Consider the following 12,054-nt stretch of genomic DNA (forward strand, 5'->3'; position numbering starts at 1 on the left):
TGGAAAGTTTTGTCAGAGACAGTAGACGCAGCTACTATCACCTGTTTCTTTTCACCTTCTTCACCCTGTTCTTGTTTTTTATGAGGCAGAAATGTATGAGGCTTTCCTCTTTGTGAAACACTCTCAGCTCAGAGCAGGACAGGTCTGCAGGGAGCTGTTGCATTAAGTCCTGTTTGTCAGACCCATGTCCAGCTAGTTATCATTTAACCCCTGACTGTCACCTGTGGTAAACACTGGGGTTATGCCAGTATTAGGAGGATGGGCTGGACTGGAAGAGGGCTTCAGGGAGGAAAGTTAAGGCCTGGTCACACCATCATTTATAACAGCAAAGTTTTTCCACAAAATGTACTCCATTGTGATTGCTACAAATATTGGATTTGTCTACGAGGGCGAAGTAAATCCACGCAAATTTTTGCATTGAGTTCAACATTGGTGAACTTGAATTCAAAGAGGGAACAAAGAGCCGGAGAGTCCAAAATGCAGGACGCTATTGTAGCTTATTAGCTGACACTTTTATTTAATCCCCCTCTTTTGGAGTATTATTGCTTCACAAAAGAGCCGTAGGCACAGTTATGACACAGGAGTTAATTGTACAATTGCATCTTTTGAATAAACAATGTGAACTTACTGTCCTAGCTGGTAAGACTTTATTGAATGAAATGGTGTAGGCCTGTGAGTAGTCCCTATGTCACCAAGCTTCTACAATGACATATTTAGGAAGACATGCGTATAAATTTCACTGTGTAACTTTCTGGTGTGACCAGGCAATAAGGGAGCAAAAGAAGCAAAAGAAAATTAGAACAAATTTAACTCAGAATTTTTCCTATATAGAAAAAGGATATTTGAAACCACAAATTAAGCCTTAGACCTTTCTAGACAGAGCAAAGACTTAAAGAAAAGATAACAAAGGATATGAACAGATGGAACGTATCTTAATTTCTGGGGTATGAGATTAGTGCCTTCCTTTTCTGTGATTGTGGATGTCTCACACAGATGAAAACAGATGTGAATTACATGATCATTCTTCTCTCACATTACACTGTAAATGGTGGTCAAATTATGTTAAATGTAAAATGCTGTTGTTATTAAGTATATTTACCCAAAAGACAGTGCTTTGTGTCCTCTCAGCAGAACTAGTCTGTCCGTTCACTTTTTGAGAGTGACAGGAGATGACAGCAGGCTACTATTACTTCCCTCTCTCAGACATGGCCTCGGCTGTAGACATGTCAGCCTGTGGCATTTAGGGGATTTGATGATACAGTTACACATGTTCACATGTGTCTGGGGGAATTAAGACATATGTGACACTGCTGTCTTTCTTGGGCCAATGTCATACTTGAAATTATGGCCCTGCCTGTCCACAGCTTTCTGCATTTCACACTTTAGATTACTTCATTACTCGCTTTGCGTTTCACACTTAAACATCCTAATATATCAACCAGTGGCTCCTCCACTGTCTCCCCCCTCAAATAACTCAGTTTCGGTGTAGCTTGTTTTAGTCCCTCTTTTTTTAATGACCATGACCAATTGGATATGTTCTGTTGGCAACTGTCTTGCTCCTCTCATACACTGGGCCATTGTGAATAAGAAGCAAAACAAACTAAGAGGGTCCTCTGGATTTTTAACTTGTGTGTAACGGTCTGTAAATATGTTTCATGTGACTCTCCATCTACCAACTGTGTACTGGTGTAAACTTAATATTGTGTGTGATTGCTAGTGTCTGTCTTTCTACATGTATACTACTGCTACCATGTGTGTAGGGGTGTGAAGATTAACCGATGCATATCGGAAAACTGATACAAGAGTCAGAGATTTGGCTACATTGATACAGAACCACAAATCCAACTCAAATTCTGCATGAAATTCAGAAAAAAAGCTGATTTTTATAAGTAACTATCCATGCACTCCTGTGTCTCTAGTGTGTGTGTGTGAGTGTGTGCTACCCACCCCTCTCCTGTTAGCTCACTACATTCTCCAGTCACACACCTGCTTCAAGAAATCCACAACATTCCCACACTGAAAGAAATGTTGGACTACTGTGTCCACCGCAGAGGGAGAAGTGTGCACTGACTAACTAAAGTGGAGCAGTCAACGCAGCGAAAGTAATGCTAGCATGAGCACAATACTGCGTCGATGGACTGGCCTCATTCAAATGAAAAAGTTATCCAGTGTATCACTGCCTGTGTATTGTTTGTGTGGCAGAAGACATCTGATCATGTACTGTGTATCTATCGTCTAAGAGCAAGTATACACACATGTGTATACATGTTTAAATCTGTGTCTTTGGGGTTGCATCTCTAGGAGGGTTTTTTTTGTATCAAATAAAACAGTATTTCTCACAAGTTTATCCTTTCTAAGGTGTAAAAGACAGCAATAAAATTGAAGCCAAATTTAAAACTCACTACTAAATTCAAGACATATATAAAATTCATGATAGCCTTTTAAGATACTGTGACTGACTCCGACTGTGCAGCCATGGGAATAAGCTCATGCGTAAGAGACTGGAGGGGATTAGTTTACCAAAAATCACAGAATAATTAGACCATACATAAAATGTGCAAATAAAATCAAATTTAATTGCACATTTTACAGACTATCTCCATTTAACCCTGCGTCATATCAGACTGGCCAACATCCAGTAGTACACTGTACACACACGAGCGTGTTGACATGAAGCTAGAGGCACAGATCATAAACCAAGGAGGAAGTATCATAATCTCTCATTACATCATTCATGGAGGTTATTGCAAAGACATAAACCACTGCTGCAGGAAATGACTTAATAACTGTCATAAAAGTCAGTTATTCACCCCCCAACCCTCCATTTCCAATCAATATATGTTGAAATGACAAGGTTGTTTTTTTTGTGTTTTTCTTCTTCTTGCAGCATTGGGTATTCTCTGTTGAAAATATATAGAATTATACATAGCTGTAGCTGTAGCTTATACTCTGTAGACTGCAATCATTCATAAACACAAACACACACACACCTGCAAAAACCCTCCACAGCTATCATCATTCAATAAAAGCTTCTTCTCCTAAATATCAGATCGACTGATATTTAAATGGCTGATGTTCAAGAATGGCTTGTTCATGGTACATTTTGCAGCACATTCCACCCAGCTCCAGATGGGTCCTCTTTGAAGATAAAAGACCTGTAAATCTGTGGACAATGGCACAATGGATCAAACGCAATATGTGCGGTCAAGAATATCAGGAGCTGTCATGGGTAAGCCTTTTATCCACATCTCAAGGAACTCGTCAAATAATTGTCCACCGACTACTAGTTTTTAAACTTGGAATGCCCGTGATACTTTTCCCCTCTTGCACTGACCCACTCAGCGCTCTCCTGAGGTCATGTTTTTGGTGATGTGCCTTACTTGGAGAGTTACCTAAAGCCATTTTATCAACTAAAACAGACTGGGTGGACCTCCCTCTCAGTTGTGTCCCAATTATCCCAGTGAATCTTACAGCAGGTATCCAAATGTCAAGCATCTTCCATGTTACTTCTCCCACAACTCCTCCGTGGAGTGGATTCGGTAATTAGTACCTGTGGGATGTGTCAGTGTGATCAGAGGGCGAGGGCTAAGCATGGTTCCATGCTCAAGCGGCCCTTCATAACGGCTCTGTAGTTGCATTGTTCAGACAGGGATTTTTGTTCGATAGAGCCCCTGAATCAAACGTTACAGAAGTGTCAGCGGTGTGCAGGTATGGAGGCCGGGGCAGGTGGTGTATCGAGGTGGGTCTTAGTGTTCTCACAGCCTTGAGAGTTGCATTCCCACAATTGCTAAGACAGAAAAAGTATGAGTTTTTACAAGTTTGAAAGTAATTAAGCAGCAGGGAAGGCACTGTGATGTGAGTGGAAGCGCAATGTATCGAACAATGGGAATTTAGCTGATGCTGTTTGTTTCCAAACTATAATAAAAGAGTGGGCAAAAGAACCAATATTGTTTATGATCTCTTGATGTGTCTCAGAAATCAAATCGGCCCTTTAGTTTAGTTTACACAGTGCTTTTTTTCTATACTCAAACTAGTCATTTAGTATTATGCAAATATCTGTAGGAATTTATCAATTCAATTTAGTTAAAAGTGTCTCACTTAATCACATCCAGTAATACCTGCTTGGACAGAGTGCTTTTTGACAGTTCATATTTACAGTATGTGGCCATCAAATTTTTATTAAATTCTAAATAGCATTCATGTATTAAGGAGAACTGGATATGCATTCATATTCCTTCATTATAGGATAAAATGATTTAATCATATGGCTCCTCTACACTTTCCAAATGTGACTGGATCAAATTCTGGTAATACCAAAAGTCGTTTTGGGGGGCTTGTAAAGCTCAGAATTCCCCATTTTACAGCTGCTCCTTTTCCAGTGATGGTGTATGGGAAAAATGCTTTTTGGGCCAGAGTGCGTCACTTGATGATCCCGGAAGTAGCAATACCAAGTGCAGCCACTATTCAAGTTTGTGTGTAATCAACTTCAAACCAATAAAAGTTGTCAGTGTACTCAAACTGAAGTGCTTGGCAGATGGTCAAACAGCATTTGAAATCTTTTGCCACTTTGGAATTGCGAGGGATGCGTTTGATACAACTTTCCGAAACTGACACTCCGACATTCACACCCACTTCACACTGCAATTGGCCAACTGTGCAGAGGTGAGACGGTATGCAGGGTTTGAACTTCTCTCTCAAGCCCTCTGTTTTCACTATTTCTGTCACTTTTGTGTACAAATGAGTGCAACACTATGAATGCCTATAAGGCCTTATGTTGCGGGGTTAGTCAGGGCATCCAGCCTTACTAGCTTGGCACTATATTGTGCCACAAGTTGAACCTTTGGTAAACTAAACCTACACTTTACTAAATAAGCTAAACTCAGTGATACATCAAACACCCTTATAGAATTTTTGTTCTCACAATTTCTGAAATTGTTAAGACCAATTATTTGAGTAGTTTACATTAGCTGAAACACAATGAGAAACAAGACACATCAGCAACCTGTTTCCTGGTTACTAAGACTTGGAGTGGATCCAGATCAGATTTTGATACACCACTAGAGGAGTCTGGATTTATTATGAAGCCGTGTTACTGTGTGGATAAAACAATTTGTGTACTCATTAGAGGCATTTATGTATCTCGATATTTTGACACTTAAATTTGCTTTCATTCTACTCTGTTTCAAGCTCCCGTAAATAGAGAATTGGTAATAAAGCAACACAGGGAAGCTGTGGGAAATCGACTGATGGGGCTGCTCAGCTCAGTGTCTCCGTTTGATATAAGAGCTATTCTATGCAAAAGCACTCCCCGCTCGTTTTTTTTCCCCTATCCTCCCCCTTTGTCACTTAAAGAATGCTTGGCGCCTGTGGATTAATTAAAGTCTAAACATTAAATATTGATTGATGCATTATCAGTGGCTCACAGTCGCCTCCTCTCAGATTGATTTCCACTGTGATTTATTGTCATATTTGCAGAGTCATTTCACTTGATAACAAAGAGAAATTGCTTGCAACCTTGGTACCCCACCATTAGCCCCCCACATTGACACGCTCCCTGGTACTTAGCCCTCCTCCCATCCTCCCCCTCTTTTCTCTCTTGTTTTCTGCTGTCTCTTTTTATTCTTTTCCCTCTTTTTACTGACTTTTCCTCCTTCATCTTCACTGTCATCCTCATGTCATTTAACAATAATTCTGCGCTGCCATTTCGGAGTTGTTTGTAATGTGATGCGGATGCATGGATGTGTTATTGCTCTGTCAGAAGACGAACAGAAAATGTGGAGACATAACATTTCAAAAATATGAAATCAACTCTTGAGAAGATGAGTTCTATTAAAAAAAATGTGTTATTTTTAATTTTGGAAAAATGATTTCCCCCCCCTCCCTATTGTTAAGATGTATTAGATATATCATCAAGGTGCCAATCAAGAAAAAAGTAACCAAATATTGTGTGAAATCAGTTAACCTTTTTATACAAATGGTAAGTATGTCTTTTTTAGGAAAACTACATCAAAAACAGGCAGGGGAATTTTCTGTTACAGGTCTGACAGTTGTTGTGCCATTTTCATGTGCCAAACATAATTTATGATTTTTCTCCTCAGCCGTCAACTGTGAACTCTATTAATTTGTAGGGGGGAAGTCTGATTTATAGGCTTATGAGCCCATGTATTCACATCATCATTTGTTAGCCAGATATTTGCTGCCAACTCCGTAGATGATGGCATCATCCTATTTCTCCATAGCACACACACAGATTCAGGACACGTACACAAAAACACACACAGAAAGGCATACAACCATCCATGATGAGAGAATCATTCTCTCAGATAGTGCAACTCTTTACCTTTACTGTTACCATCTAATTAAGCACTCTGTCTGGTATAATTTAGATGCTATTCTTATACCAGCATTAGGGGCACACATTACTGCTCTCCCTCAATTGGGGGGTTCTTTGCCATCCCACTTATTTACACAATGTCAAAACAGAAAAATGCTTTGTTTACCAACACTTAATATTTTTAGAACTTCTACTCAAATCAACTCATTATTTCAGGGGCTCTAGACAAATTGAGTTTCCCTGATTGCAATTGGATTTGTTGACATTGAATTATGAGATATATCCTAATTTGTGTCTGTTGGATCTGTGTGTGTGTGCGTGCTGGTATGTGTGTCTTAACAACGAAGATCTTGTGGGTCTTAATTCTTGAGCCAGTGTTGAGACAGGGGATGCATGTCATCCAGGTCTCACACGGTGTTGTATTGCCTGCTAAATTGCATTATCACTCATGAGGAGATGGTGTGGGAAACAACGTGTTCCCAAATCAGGTGCTGAATGGAGAACTGAACGCGTGATGTGAGTATGGTTCAAACCAGACAAACTCCACAGTCCATAATTGTCTTGATTTACTTTTAGTTTGAAAAATGTGATTCCAAAACTATTAATTTGTTTCAGAACACAATAACTAGCTGTAAAAAAAAGTAGATTTACCTCCTGTTTTTAAGGATCAGTAATCATTTTGTGCCTTTATTCACACATTTGACCTTTTTAAAAGATACATTTGGATTTTCATTTGATCGGCATAAGATTTGCAGCTTGGCTGCACATTGGCTCATTAGCTACACATCCTCTATTCAGAACATTCTGTTTAATCAAGATAGCCCCTCTGTGTTTGACATCCATAATCAGTATGCAATGAGGGAAATTATTCAATTAACCCTAATTAACACTGTAATATTCTACAAACTGCATGAAGATTAGACTTGTGCTTTGACTATTTCGAAGCATGTTCACACACACTCTACAAGCTCATCTATTGTCTGGGAGCGGTTAATTAAGGCTAAATTTGCTAATTGTTCATTTGTAGTTTTCCTATTGGCCTGTCATGATAAATCACCGTGCAGTAATTCATCTCGCCCGATGTACTTCATCTCTGTCGTACAGGAGCTTGTGGTGCGGCTGAAGATGAAATGTTCATTGTTAGCATCATCTGTCACACTGTGGGAGGAGAGTGATGACACAGCTGTGATTTGCTTGAGCTTTACAGTACCAGGCCTCTTACCCATGCAGCTTGTCCAACCAAACTGGGTTTGGATTAATGAATTTCTTCTTCTTCTCTTATTTTTTGCACCAGTTACAAATCTTATAACCGCATAAGGAAAACAGGCCTTCACACAACAGTGCAAATCTACAGCACGTTCAATAGTCTAGATCAGTGGTTCCCACCCGTTATTGTTTGACATATGTCCCACAGCCCTATCAAATGAGCTCATGTACCCCTTGTTTATCCATTATCGTTTAGCTAAGTATTTTAACTGTTTATCCATTATCGTTTAGCTAACTATTTAAACTATTCATTTGTTAATTTTAGCGAACTATTTTAACTGTTTACCATTACCATTAACTATCTATTTCAACCACTTATCCATTGCTATTTCAACTTTTCTGCTCACTTGCGAACTAGTTTTCACACACTCAACTGCAACACGTGATGTTACTGACAGGTTGTAAAAGGCAGGCGGCTTACTGGTCATTGTAAATATAATAAAGATCAGCATCATGGCAATTTGTAATCCTATTTGGCTTTAAATTTCCTCCTTAAAACAAATATGTTGATACATTTTTTAGTTGAATTTAGTTGAGTACTCCTGCTTCGGAATCACTGGCTTAGATCTAGATATGTTGTCTGAGGTAATCAGTCATTACTTCAAGTTGATTAACAGAAACTGGTTGCTAAAGTAATACTTATAAAATCTAACGTCACTGTACGTTGCTATCTGCTTTTCCCCTGTATGATGATATCCTGCCACCACACTGGATAAAACCCAGCAGATTTAGACCGTCCTGTATGTTGCGTTTTCACCAAGGCCTCTTGTTAGATGAACAAATGCCAGCACCATCTCTGTTATATGGTGAAGTAGTTCAATACTCTCTCTCTCTCTCTCTCTCTCTCTCTCTCTCTCTCTCTCTCTCTGTCTCTCTCTCTGTCTTCTCTGCAGTCTCTCCCTTCTTCGGCCTCTACCAATCGTCTTATTGATGCCAAATGAAACACTGAACTCATCAATACGGTCTTAATGCGAGTTTGTTGTTCAATCACTTGCCATTTAAATCATCCTGCTCAAGTCCCGCTAGCCATCCGTTTTCTGTCATATGCTGCACATCTCACCAATTTGCTTTGTCATTTTGGGAGGAGTGTGTAATTATCATAAATATCTCCCAGTGCTCACTTTGTCAGCCCCACAGTGCGGTGTGATCATGCCTATGAGAATTCAGGAGTCTGCCCCCTTTTTTATCTCCTTTGTTACCTTTTATCTCATGATGAAAATAGGTGCTTTTCTCTTACCACCAATACTTACGATGGCCTATTCTTACATCTTAAATGAGGTTTCATGAATGTCACAAATGAAGTCAAAGTGCAACCCCATTGATTAGGCTGGTAATTAAGATGTAAATGTGGTTGTGGGCTGGTGAGCGATCACACCTGCGATAATAGCAGAGTGCTGTTAACATCACCAGGGGCCTGACTGCCATGCAGTGTGCTACCTTATCAATGTTTGGAGTGATCTTCTGTTTAAGTATAGGCTCCACTCCTAATTCATGCTGTTTGCTAGTGCTGTGCTGCCACTGGCAGATACTGTGCTACAAGGTAATGACAATTTTCTCCAGTGGGTGCAAGTCACTCAGTGAGAGGTGGCTCTTGTGTTAACCACCTGGTTAAACAAAGGACCACTGGAAGACGTTACAGTCCCAATGAGAATTACCTTAACTGCCAAGTGCAATGAATGAACAGGAATTTGTCATGGTGACATATTCACAAATCACATTGACAGGACATGCTGACACATGTGTAAGGGGACAAAGCAAAGAGTGGGTTGAGCATATATGAAGATAATGTGAAGTCCCAAATTCTTTCAAAGTGACACTTAAGTAAAAGAAATATGACATGGCAAGTAACTTAATATTACCACAAGCCATTCATTGAAGCTCCGCAGACAACTCTGCATTTGCAGCTTTGTTGAGAAACGCAAACATTCAATGATACGCTCATATACTGTATCCCTTTTTGTGTGGAGAGCAGATGTGAGTGTGGTGTGGATTTAGGTAGACCAGGCATGTGCAGCCGCTGGCAGTCCTTTAGGGTTTGGGCTCTCACACTTCGATGTTAACAGTTTAGCTTCAGTGCCAGGTAGAGAATGAATGACACGGGGCAGGGTGGCACATCCTTGGAGATGTTTGTCAGGAGATGTCCCTCCCTTCTGCATGTTTACACTCACAGGGGCCACACTTGGCTGTTAGCGGGGGAGAAAACTGGGAAAACAACCGTCTTGTGAGAGCCAAGACTCTTACTGTGAATATTAAAGAGAGACAGAGAGGGAGAGAGAGAGAGAGAGAGAGAGAGAGAAAACCAGCTATCTGGACAAAACAAAGCTGGGTTTGGAGAGCCCGAAGCACATAATAAGCACGGCTCTTTCACTGCACACCCAGGGCACTCTGGAAAAGTGGGGAGGCCGCTGAATGGGAGAGGAAGTAATAAAAAAAGCAAACTTCTTTGAAAAGAGTCCTGTGTGTGTGTGTGTGTGTGTGTGTGTGTGTGTGTGTGTGTGTGTGTGTGTGTGTGTGTGTGTGTCGTGTGTATGTGAGTCCATATGCATGCATGTGAGTGTTTGTGTGCAGCTGTTTGCCTGAGTGATGAGTACGTGTAGCCATACCTGCAGTAGAGTTTTTTGGTCATTAGATACAACCTAGCTATTTGATGCTTGGATCACTGAGAGACAGAAATATTAAATATAGTAACATCATCAAAGACGGTGGGTGGATCACAGGGGCCTTGTGAAAAGGTAAGGAGATCTGTGCCGTGTCCCCTTGCCAGAGATTTTGATGGGAGTTTAAAAAGCAGCAACTCGCCAGACAAGACCTGCCAAGAGGTAGGAGGCAAAGTAAAAGGGCAGTGGAGTTTGATGAGAGCATCTGATTGCCATTCTTTCTGATGTGCAGCCTAAATGAACTAAGAGAGAGAGACAGTTTGCTTTGACCGTATGTGCACACACACACATACACACACACACACACACACAGGAGTGGGCATTGAAGTGTCTGGCTTGTAAGCATTTTGCGCAAATGCATATCTTTGTCTACTTTACCTTTTGCTGTTGATTTTTTGTTGATCTGTCAGTGTTATATACTGCTTTGGCAAATATGGCAATAAAAGAGTTTGAATTTGGTTAAAAGGTGAGAAGGGAGCAAGAGAGGAGGAGAAGTAGACAACAGGGGGGAGAGAGTGAGTTGTGAAGAGAAAAGGAGGCAAGAGAGACACATGGAAAGAAAGAAGCAAATTGGGGAAGTGGTGGCAGTGCTGTAACTGTGAGTGAGTTTACCCCCCAAGGTAGTCTTTTCGCTAGTCATCAGGGACCTGACTTCTCTGACGTCCCGTATCCGACTAGACTTCTACAAGTGGGGTAAATAAAGAATGACAAGTCCCCCCCCCCCAAGAGAGCTTTCACCCCTCTTCTCCTCTCCAGGGCAGACACGGTGTGTGCAACAATACAGCTTTAACTAAATAACGTCTCATTTCCCCCCTGTTCTTGGCTGAAAGCTCTGCCAAATTTTTGCAGCACTACAGAAATTTTCATACCCCATGTTTTATCATGTGGTCATTGGGTAGCTAAATAACACACTTTACAAAAACAGACAGGCATACGGAGACTCCCTCTGACACGCACACACACACACACACAGAGCTCCCTCTCGTGTGGTCGCAGGGAGCTAAAGAACACACAGGCAAACACATGAGAGGACCTCACATTGAGCCTGCAACACTGTTCTTTCCAACAGATTGCTGATTTTTAACCACCGAAACCTCAGTGCAGTCTAATCTGTGTTTGTGCTTGTTTTAAAGAGCAATTAAGTATAGAAAGGCATCATATTTAGCGCTGTTTTCTTTGTTGGGAATATGGAGGAGCATAAAGGAAGCAGAGGGCAAACTGAAGTAGCCATTTGATGAATTGCATGCCATCTATTCCAGCTAATCAGCCAATACATCCTCAAATAAGGAAATTGTTTTAGAAAAAAGAGGAAAGGAAAGGAAGAAAGAAAGAGAGGAAGAGGTAGAATCAGTGTGAATTCTGTAGGAAGTTAAAACTTTATTTGACTTATAAAATAAAGAAAACTGCTGTTAAACAGAAATGTGTACTATAATTGAATCAATTGAAACACAAAGCAACACCCTGAAGGATTGAAAACTTTCTGAAGTACAATCACCACCAGCATCACCAGTAGCCCTTTCAGTTGCCAGACAGCGAGTCGGGGAGTGTCATGGACGCTCCACCCGGCCTCCACTCCCATTCCTTCCCTCCAGGCAGGTCAGGGACAAGCTGGAGATCAATAGCTTGCGTTTGCCCATAGCAGCCCCATTTCTCAGCCGGGACACTGATGCTAACTATCAATAGTAATAAGGGGCTGTCTGAGACACTGTTAACTGCTGGCCAACCAACACAGCTGTCTGGCGGCAGTTGATAAACATCTTGTGCCCAGAGTCACTGCGAAGAAACCACTTTATGTTT

Source organism: Siniperca chuatsi, linkage group LG1 (assembly GCF_020085105.1).
Source record: "Siniperca chuatsi isolate FFG_IHB_CAS linkage group LG1, ASM2008510v1, whole genome shotgun sequence".
Taxonomy (NCBI): Eukaryota; Metazoa; Chordata; class Actinopteri; order Centrarchiformes; family Sinipercidae; genus Siniperca; species Siniperca chuatsi.